Here is a 10,406-nt window from a genome sequence, read left to right as displayed (position 1 = left end):
ATCAAAAGTAAGTCTTTACACCACTTGTGGTCTGGGAAAGCTCTTGCATGCTCCTTTTGGTCAGGCTGTGGTTCCATTCACCTTTCTAGCCACTTTCTTCCCTTCCTGGCCAGTAATCAAGTTGTATTCAACTGTCTATGGTTCCCTAAGCACAGTGGACTTCTTTGTGCCTCCATGCCTGTATTCTGGCTATTTTATCAGCCAAGAATGCCTTTTTACCCCTAAGTAGCAGATATCTACCTAACGGTAGAAGAACATCTTCTATGTACCTCACACTGTTCTAGGTACTTAGAAACAGTGAACAAAACAGACAGAATCTCTGCCTTGTGGAGCTGATATTCTAGTGTTTGTATGTTGGGGGGGTGGGGGCAGAAAAGAAACAAGAAGATATGAGTATGTCATGTAGTAGTAAGTGCTGTGGAGAAAAATAAAGCTGGGCAGGGGCATCGGGAGTATAGAAGGCCTCGTCAACTCCACCATAACCAATATTTGCACAACTATTATTAAGCAGCTTTCCTCATTTAAGAATGTTCCAATTTTATTACATATTGTTTACAACCATAATCCTTCCAACAGCTTTATCAGGTTAATGCTATTAATAACTCCATTATATTGATGAACAAACTGAGCCTCAGAGATGCAAATCACATAGTTAGAAGGGGCAGGGCTGCGATTGAAACCTAGGCCTGTCTTCTCCAAGGCCTGTGCTCATAACCATTAGGCCATCCTGTTCCCAGAAAGCCTCACCACAACTCTCTGAAGTTGGAATTATTATACATATTTTATAGTTGGGAAAACTGACGTTCAGAGAAGGGAATGGACTCATTCATGGTTGCACAGCTGATAAATGGATTTGAACCCAGGTCCATCCACCTCTCAGTGTTAGACCTTCCTATAAACCCTGAGGCTTAGGTATGGACTTGCCTGGCTCTACTTTTGTAGGGCCTGGGCAAGGTACCAGTTGACACCCTTGGCCTGTCCCCATTCTGTATGAACCTGTGGTTTGTATAGAACCTTGAGATGTGTATGGACACTCCAGGCCACATCAAAGCCCTCCCTACTCCCAGATTCCCCTTGGCCACCTGTTGGGCCTAGCCGGTGGACCTTGATAATAAGACCACACAATTTTCGCAAATAAGCTCAAGAGACATAGGCAGGGAATGCCGGGGTCCTGGGTACCTGGAGTGCAGTCTAGAAGAAAGAGGGCCAAAGATCCTGATGGTACCATTCCCTTGGCCCCTGTGACCCTGATGGTCCCATTCCCTTGGCCCCTCAGATCCTTTACCTCATGGATAGGGGTTTCTAAAGTTTGGGGCCCAGTGTAGGGGCCTCTGTTTCCCAGGATGGCCTATGGTATTGCTATTTGTAATAAGCTAGACTCCAATATCTTCCTCCTTTGGCTTCCCAAGCTAGGTCCTACTTTTGCAGTGAGAGGGGTTCGTATTCCATAGGCCTGGGTCTTCAAGGTCTCTGGACAGTGAAAAATGGAGCTTTCCCACCAAGCACTGTGGGACCTGCACACAGACTCTTAGGTCCCCCCTCACAGTATTTTGTTCATAGCACTCTCAGGACATTGGCCTTCACGTCTCAGGACCTTTTTTTTTTATTTTTTTATTTTTTTTATTTTTTTAAATTTTTTTTTCAACGTTTATTTATTTTTGGGACAGAGAGAGACAGAGCATGAACAGGGGAGGGGCAGAGAGAGAGGGAGACACAGAATCGGAAACAGGCTCCAGGCTCTGAGCCATCAGCCCAGAGCCTGACGCGGGGCTCGAACTCCCGGACCGCGAGATCGTGACCTGGCTGAAGTCGGACGCTTAACCGACTGCGCCACCCAGGCGCCCCAGAACCTTTTTAAAAATTAGACATTTAATGCATTCTTCCATTAGAAAATGTAGAAAAACTTGGAAAAGTAGAGGAGGAAAACATCACCCATAATTATAGCACACAAAGGCAGCCACTGCATGCAAACAGTTGGTGTGTTTCCCTTGTTCTTTTCATTCTTTTCATACAGTTGAAATGATACAGCACATAAAATTTTTTCTTGCTTTCTTTTCATTTGAGCATTTCCCCATGTAATTGCATATTCTTCATAAGCATTTTTTTTCATGGCAACAGATATACCATAATGTACTTAACCATCCTATGAATTCAGGGCATGGAAGCTGGGCCCATTTGTCCATGGTTTTAAATCATGCTGTAGTGGGCATCCTTGCACATCTAGCTTTTAGGGAACTGGCCTTGTATAGGAACAATTGTCTTCGGCTTATTTCCCTTTCTAGATGGTCCCTCTGGCTGGGTCTGATTCATTTTGGAAGTCATTCATTTATTCATTCATTCTATCACCACATATTTGCTCTGTGCCTCTGTGGACCAGACCCTGGGAACTGGGGGGTACAGGCATGACTGAGTGACAGCCCCAGACCACCAGGAGCTCCTGATCTGCAGGGAGAGTCAGGCAATGGACACTTTCAGAACAGTTTGATCAGGGCTATGACGGAGGCAAGAAAAGGACAGTGCAGGGGAACAGAGGAGGGCCTCCTCATCTAGCCTAGAGACATTAAGATAAGCTTTCTGGAGGAGGTCTTGCCTAAATGAGTCACAGAAGATGAATAGGAGTTAGCTGCAATAAGAAGAGGAACTTCCTGTTATACATAATGAGTTGAATAAACTTATTTATCTCTGACACTTCCCCAAATCCAACCGAAATATGAGTAAAGAAACAAAAAAGGTAGGGGCACCTGGGTGGTTCAGTCAGTTGAACATCCAACTTCAGCTCAGGTCATGATCTCATGGTTCGTGAGTTCAAGCCCCCATCAGGCTTGCTGCTGTCAGTGCAGAGCCCACTTCGGATCCTCTGTCCGCCCCCACCCCTACCCCTCCCCTGTTCACGCTCTCTCTCTCTCAAAAATAAATAATTTTTTAAAAAGAAAAAGAACGAAGAAAGGTAGAAACACACAGGGTCTGGGATGCTGACCAGAAGTAAACTGTTCCACCCAGAGAGCCCCAGAAATGCTTAGGATTTGGAGGGGCTATGAACCGCAGCAGACAGGGTGAGGTGTGGAATTCAAAACAGGGAGAATATTGGAAGTCTGTTAACAGACACTCTTGGCCCCTCCCTGGCCCCATCTAGTGAGGGCCCCCCCCCACCCCTCCAGCCCCATCCCTGCACATAGGGGTTGATTTTTTGGAGAAATTGAAGTTAAGAGGCCCTGGCCTTCGGGATACCAGGCACAATGAAGGGTGGGGTGAAACAGGCTTACAAGCATCCTAAAACAGTGGGATCCCAACCTCTTCCACTCCCCTACTTCCAGGACACCGAAATCAGGAGCATACAAGAGGGTAAAGTAATCTTCTCTGAGGAAACTGAAAGTCCCTAGAAAAGGGCCTCCAAAAGATAACATGTGGGAGTCTTCCAACAAAAGAACAGGCTTCAGCCCAGCAACTGTAGTGAAGCCCACCACCTGGCAAGCTCCATCTATCCACAGAGCTTCCCATCAGCTTGTTAGTGTCATGGGAACCAGTCACCAAGGATCACCAGCCAAGGACACTTAAGATAGGTACATTTCATTTTATGTAAATTAAACCTCAGTACAACTGACATTTAACCTCCCCCCCCCCCGCCTGCCCTTGACTAGCAAGCCTTAGGTAGCCAGAGATGATCAGATAGTACAAGTCTGTTTGAAGAAGACCATCAACCTATAAGAGTGACCAAAAAAGCAAGCAAGAAAACAAAAAACAAAGGCACTTGGAGGGAACAGAGGTCACAAAGGGAGGAGAAGAAACCTGGGAAATTAAAGATAGAGTCAAAATAAAGATTTCCACAGAAGGATTAGAAAATAAAAGGTGAGGAAATATCCTAGGAAGCAGAATAACAAGACAAAGAAATAGACAACAGAAGAGAAAAGATGAGAAAATTGGAGGATCAATTGGGGAACTCCAGCATCCGACATTAGGAGTTCCAGAAATAGAGAATGGAGGAAACAGCAGGAAGAAAGTGATCAAAGCCATAATACAAAGTGATCAAAGAAAGTGATCAAAGCCAAGAACATGTCCCAGAACTGAAGGAATGAAAATCCTACTGAGTAACCAGCAAAATAAATGTTAAAATGACCACAGCAAGGTATGCCTGTGGAATTTTAGAATACCAGGCATTAAAGAGAAGATCCTGAAAAGTTCCAGAAAAAAAATATGACACACAAAGAATCAAGAAAAAGAATGGCATTGGCTTTCTCAACAGCAACACTGGAGAGCTAGGAGACCATGGAGCAGTGTTCTCAAAAATCTGAACGAACATAATTTCCAACCTAGAAGTCTATACTTGGTTGAACTATCGATCCAGGTTGAGGGTCTAATAAAGACATTTTCAGGCATATGAGATCTAAAGATTCTATGCCCGAGGCCTCATAGGGAACACTGGGGAATGTGATCCAGCAAAATGTGGACATAAAGTCAGAAAAAAGGCCAAGGGATCCAGGAAATCCAACACTGAAGAGAGGTGAAAGGAAACCCAGAGTGATGAGGAGAGAAGATCTCAGTGCAACCTTGTGCAGGTCTAGAGAGCGCCCAGTCTCAATTGCACTAGGGACAATGTCTCAGAGGGGGAAAAATAATCTGATAGATTACCTGATGTGTCAAAACGTATTGAGAGGAGAATTGCACTTCTGACAGAGTTTGGGGAGAATTGATCATAGATATGAAGAAAACCAAGCAAGATCATCGTCACCATCATCATCATCACAATCAACAACATCAACACCAGAGAAAAGAAAAAAAAGTTGCATGGAAAAGGAAATGTGGTTATAGCATATGATATGATTTATCCATTATTAGTATTGATATAGTCATAGTAATGTCCCCTACCAGTATTGATTGAGCTAGATGTACACATGGGCTCTTTAGAAATGAGGAGGTAAATACCTGAAAAAGTGGTTAAAAGAGTTGAAAAGGGTTTGTCCCTGAGAGTGGGGGTTGGGGGTGCAACGGGGGTAGGGTAGGAAATTTGTGTGTTTTGTTACAATCCTTGAAGTACTGGGTGACTTGAAAATCTACATATGTGTATTACTTTGGCAAAAAAAAATGGTAAAAGGACACACAAGAAAATATGTTTCAAAAACAGATTAGCAGCATGAACATATACTTTAGACATACGAAAGTGCAATCAGAAAAAAACGTGGAAAATGAGTTTTGTTTTAAGATCATTTTACAATTTGACTTTTTAAACTATTTCACATATCACTCTAATACAATTAAAAATACTTTAAAAGGCATAAAAGAAGGGCAGGAGTGTTCCAAGTAGCAAATACCAGATGTGCTAGACAAGTAGGTAGGAGGCGGAGTAAGATGGAGAGCTTTGGGGAGTTTGGGCAGGACTGGCAGGGAGGTCTTTGAGGGGAGTCACTGAATGTTTGGTGCAGGAGAACCACGTCAACTGATTTGCAATGAGAAGGGAGTTCTCTGTTGGAGAGACTTGCAGTTAGACCAGGTGATGTCCAGGAGAGAAGATGCCTGGCTGCCCCTGGGCCGGTTCTCAGCTTTTGGAGAGACCTGTATGATCCCTGGACCAGGGTATCTACCTCTTTCCCCTCAGAGCACTGCTGGAAGGAGCCCTGTTCACAGTTTTCCTCAAAACCCCACATTGGGTAGAAATCACTTAAGAAAAATCCTTGGTCAGGGCGCCTGGGTGGCTCAGTCAGTTAAGCATCTGACTTCAGCCCAGGTCATGATCTCACAGTTTGTGAGTTTGAGCCCTGAACTGGGCTCTGTGCTGACAGCTCAGAGCGTGGAGCCTGCTTTGGATTCTCTCTCTCTCTCTCTCTCTCTCTCTCTCTCTGCCCCTTGCCGGCTCATGCTCTCTCAAAATATATATAAAAAATAAACGCTAAAAAATTTTTTAAAAAAAGAAAGAAAAATCCTTGGTCATATTACATGCCCAAGTTTTTGGTTCAGAAAATATGGTCACTATACTCATAGGCTTCAATAAGTTACTGTTTATGAGGATCGCTCCTGAGGATAGGAATTGGCATGGCTAAACCTTTTGAGAACCCGGGGTCCCAAGTGACCTTTCATTAGGAGAGGGCTGTGGGAGTAGCAGGAGAAATTGATCTCTTCTCCTGACATGGATTGATAAAGGGAGGCCTGGTACCCTGCGTCTTTGCCTCTCTATCTAGACAGCTGAACCCAGTTGATAAAAAAGAGAAACTTTGGCATTCTGAAGAAACTAAATATTTTAGGGCCCGAAGATTGTTTGGAACTCAGCCAACATAGCCCCGTTGTTTATAAATGAGGAACCAAGGTCCAAACAGCAGTGACTTATCCAAGTCTGTGCCACCTCCCCCAAAATGGTGGCTCAGCTTCATGGAGTAAGAGGTAGACTGACCATTAGGCAGGGCATTTGCCCTCAGAGAGGTGTAGGAAAGCACAGCACTAATGATCATTGGTATCTACACATAGTTAATCATACACTAAATGCATAAAGGGCTGTAAACCTCTGAGGTGGGATGCCCCCCCTACATTTAGGGTCCCATGATGCCATATACCCTCAAACTAGTAAGAATCAGCCCACAGTGAGGAGAACTGGTTAATTCATTCCTCATCATGGCTTAGAGATCTTTTGCTCCCCTCAGCTGCCATCTTAAGGACTGTAACACCTCATATAGGCCTGCTTTTGGAGCAGAGATAGGTATCTAATAACCTCTCAGAAGAAAGAGCCCTAGAGAGGAAGGGTCTGTCTTGACATTAGGGAAGTCGGATAAGGGAACTCACCTTAACAGTACATATGTGCCCAGCACTGAGCTACCGATACAGTGGCATGTGATGGTAAGAGCACGAGCTTTGGGGTTCATGCCAAGCTCCCCTACTTACATGATGTGTGGCCAATCATTTCAACTTCTCTGAGTCCTCATTTGATCATCTTAAAGTTGGATGAGTAGTTCCCCCTTTGCAGGATCAAAGTAGATAATGTAGGGAAAGAGTCTGACACTGTGCCTGGTACATATAGGTGCTCAGTGCTGACGGAGGTGATTATATATGTTGCTTATGCTCAAAAGTAGATTGGGGCAGGAGGCCAGTCCATGAGTTCCTGGAGGGTTCATATTTCCAGGTCTGGGTCTGGTATATGGTAGATTGAATCCATGTGTGCTGGGGCTTGGGGGTGGGATGGGGCAGCAAGAACACCAGCCTGTCTGGAGCAGAGGGTTAGTGTTAGGGAGAGAGGCTGAGGGGCTTGGCCTCAATTCTGTTGGCAGTTGGGGAGTCATTGAAGTCAGACCCCTCTGACCTGGTACCTGTGAATAATTGGGCCAGGCCTCAGAAGCAATCGTGTTGCTGCACAGTGAGATGGAAAGTTTTAATAAACATGAAAAGGTGCTCTGTGGCCCTTGTCATCTGTCCCTTTACAGGACTGTGAGGCCAAAGGTGACTACCACTGTCCTTGGCTGAACATGTACCATGTGCCAGGCAGACGCTGTGCAAGTCTTACCTGACAAGAGGAGGGATTCTCCCTCCACACACACACCCCATTTTACAAGTGAAAAAGCTGAGGCTGGGCATAGGGGAGTGCCTTTCCCAGAATTACGTGGCTAGTAAGTAGCAGAACTGGGAGCACAGTACTCACCCAGTCAGAGCTTCAACACCCTGATGCTTGCCTGCCCCACCTCGCTGTGAGTGCTCCATTCACTCTTCTAACAAATACTCCCTTCTGAGGTCCACCTCCCCTCCCTGTGCATCCATCTCTTGCTTTGCACTCAGCATAGATGATGCTCCCCCCACTGAGGACAGAGCCTGTGATGTGTTATCTCTGTCTTCTCTGTGGAAAAGGCACGGAGGGGATGGGGGGCACATAAAGGAGGAAGAAGAAGACAAAAGAGATAGGAAAGCCTGCTTCTACACTCTCCCACTTCTTCCAAGTTCCCTGGTCCTTCTTCCTCCCCTTCCCCACCCCTAAGGCACCAGCTTCTCTGTCTCAATCCTCCCCCCACCCCACCCCCCACACCCCTCTGAGGAGGAGCTGCCAGAGGGGTGTGGTTCAGATTTCACTCATTCCCTTGGGTTCCTTCAAAGCTGTCCTCCACTCCATTCTCTTCTCTCGCAGTTCCTTCACCTCTGAGAGGGCCTCACAATGGAGAAGGCAGGGCCCGTGTAGTAGAACGGAGCCCAGCAGCTGACTCACTTACCCTCTCAGCCTCATTCTGTTCATCTAGAAAATAAGCAGGTTGGACCAGGCAATTGGTGAAGCCTTTGCTATGTTGTTAATAATACCTGGTATTTGTCTGCTGGGTTCCAAAGGGCTTAATCATCCCAACAGCCCTGCCAGGATTGGCGTTGTGTTCCAAGTGGGGAGACTGAGGCTCAGATCCTGAGAAGGGGGGTGGCTTGCCTGGGTCACAGGGCTGGTAGATGGCAGAGCCAATATCTGAAGTGAGGTCTCTCTGGGTTTAAAGCTTGGGCTTTGCCTTGGCCCAAGCTGCAGGCTGCCTCTCAGCCACTCTGATTTGGGCCTTACCTTTCACTGTGACCCACTGGGACCCACATGGTTGGCTCCTGGCACCTCCCTGACCTCACCCCCTACCGTTCCTCCCTTTGCTCAGTGCACTCCAGCCATGCTGTCCTCCTCACTGTCCCAACAAATGGCTAGGCCCTTCGCCATCTCCCAGCCTTCTCACTGGTTCTTCTCTGGATGAGATACCCTACCCCTCATTTTCATAACATGTATTAGGCCACCAGGTCATTGCATAGGGCACAGGGAGAAGAACAGAGAAGAATGCTGACTTTTTTTTTTTTCTGTTTCCCTTTCAGATCTGATGGTGAGAATTCCAGGACAGTCAGGTCAGTACCCCCTTTCTCTAGTAGCAGTTGGGAGATGGGGCAGGGACTGGGGTGGGGTCCTCTGATTTCTAACTTGGGGATCCATGGGCAGGGGTGGGGGCCAACCCCAGGGGTTTTGTCCCGTTGGTATTAGGGACGGGTATGGAGCAGACTGGGAGGGCTGGGTGAGTGTGGCAGGCATGGGAAAGGGGTTGAAAACTGTTTCTCAGTCTTTCTGACCCTAGCTACTCTGGGCTGAGCTGGGCTGAACCCCAGAGGGATTCATGGTTGCTGCCCAGATGGGAAAGCCGACTTGCAGAGAGGTCGGCTCTGGGCCTGGGACCTTCTCCACCTTTTCCTTCCAGGAGAAGAGGGTATGAGAGAAGTGGGGCTTCTCTGTCTAGTGTTGGTGCTCTACCCCAAACTGCACTAGCCCTGAGTAGTGGGATCTGGGTGGACTTTTAATGTGACACAGTCTACACATTAGAAACATACATCATGGTGCCAAGTGCACATTTTTTTTTACATGCTTGGTAAAAAGGATTTACAAACTTCAGTAAGTTTTCAGGGTGTGATCAGTTGGCCGCTTGTGGGGGCAGGAGTAAAATGGGGGTAAAGAAAAGGGCTATTTATGAATTTCCCAGGCCTTAACCCATCAGAAGCTTCATGAAGACACAAGTGTGAAGGATAGGGGGTCTGGGTCTACATGGGAATGGTGGGGGGACCCAGGATAAGGCCCGCTCAGGCTCAGCATCTAGGCCAGGGGTGATCTCTGAGATGAGATGGGCCCAGGCAACAAAGGGATGGGATGGGTATACTCAGTCCCAGCCAGGATTGTAACTAGCATATACAGTGCCTTCGTGAAGAGTAGAATCCACTGAGTTGATCAGTTGGAGGAAAGTTCCCTTTCTACTGGTCTACTGTGGCCCCTCACTGGGGTTCCCGGCTTAGTGAACAGAGCACAGGATACCATTTCAGTCCCCTACTTGTGGCCTCTTGGCTGTGAACCCTTGTACGGGGCACAGCTTGCCCAACCATATGTGGCAACCCAGGTCCTGCCATTCAGGCAGTAGATATGGGAGGGAGGCAGAGGATCCCAGCATACAGATGGAAGTGTGTAATGGGACACACCGTGTTCTGGCATCCCAAGCAGGGGCTATGGGATGAGCACACTGATGAGGGCCAAGGTCGGGACTGTGGGGTGGAAGCACACTTGTGTCAACAGGAAAGCAGGGGAATGTGACAGATGCAGTCAGGCCCAGTGTCCAGGCAAGGAGTACATGACAAGATGCAGTTAGTCCCAGGATGCAGCCAAGGAGGGTGGCATGGGCACAGCCTGTCCTAGCATTTAGGAAGGCACTAGTCTAGCAAAGGATCTGAGTCCCACTGTTCCACTGTGGGTTTGGAGAAAAGCAACCTGGCATGGCTCCAAGCACAGTCATAGGCCTCCACACTGATATCCCTGCTACTTGTTGAAGAATCCTATTAAAGGCATCTCTAGCTCTCAGCTCTCCCAGCAGGGGAGTTCCTGGGACCTATAGCTCAGGGTATTTACTAATGATCATAATCATAAGTCATGATGACATGTATTGGGCCTTTAC

The sequence above is a fragment of the Lynx rufus genome, unplaced genomic scaffold (assembly GCF_022079265.1).
Source record: "Lynx rufus isolate CCGP_SWC_20201006 ecotype Redwood Valley unplaced genomic scaffold, mLynRuf1.p SCAF_35, whole genome shotgun sequence".
In the NCBI taxonomy this organism is placed as follows: Eukaryota; Metazoa; Chordata; class Mammalia; order Carnivora; family Felidae; genus Lynx; species Lynx rufus.
This window is presented reverse-complemented; position numbering follows the sequence as displayed.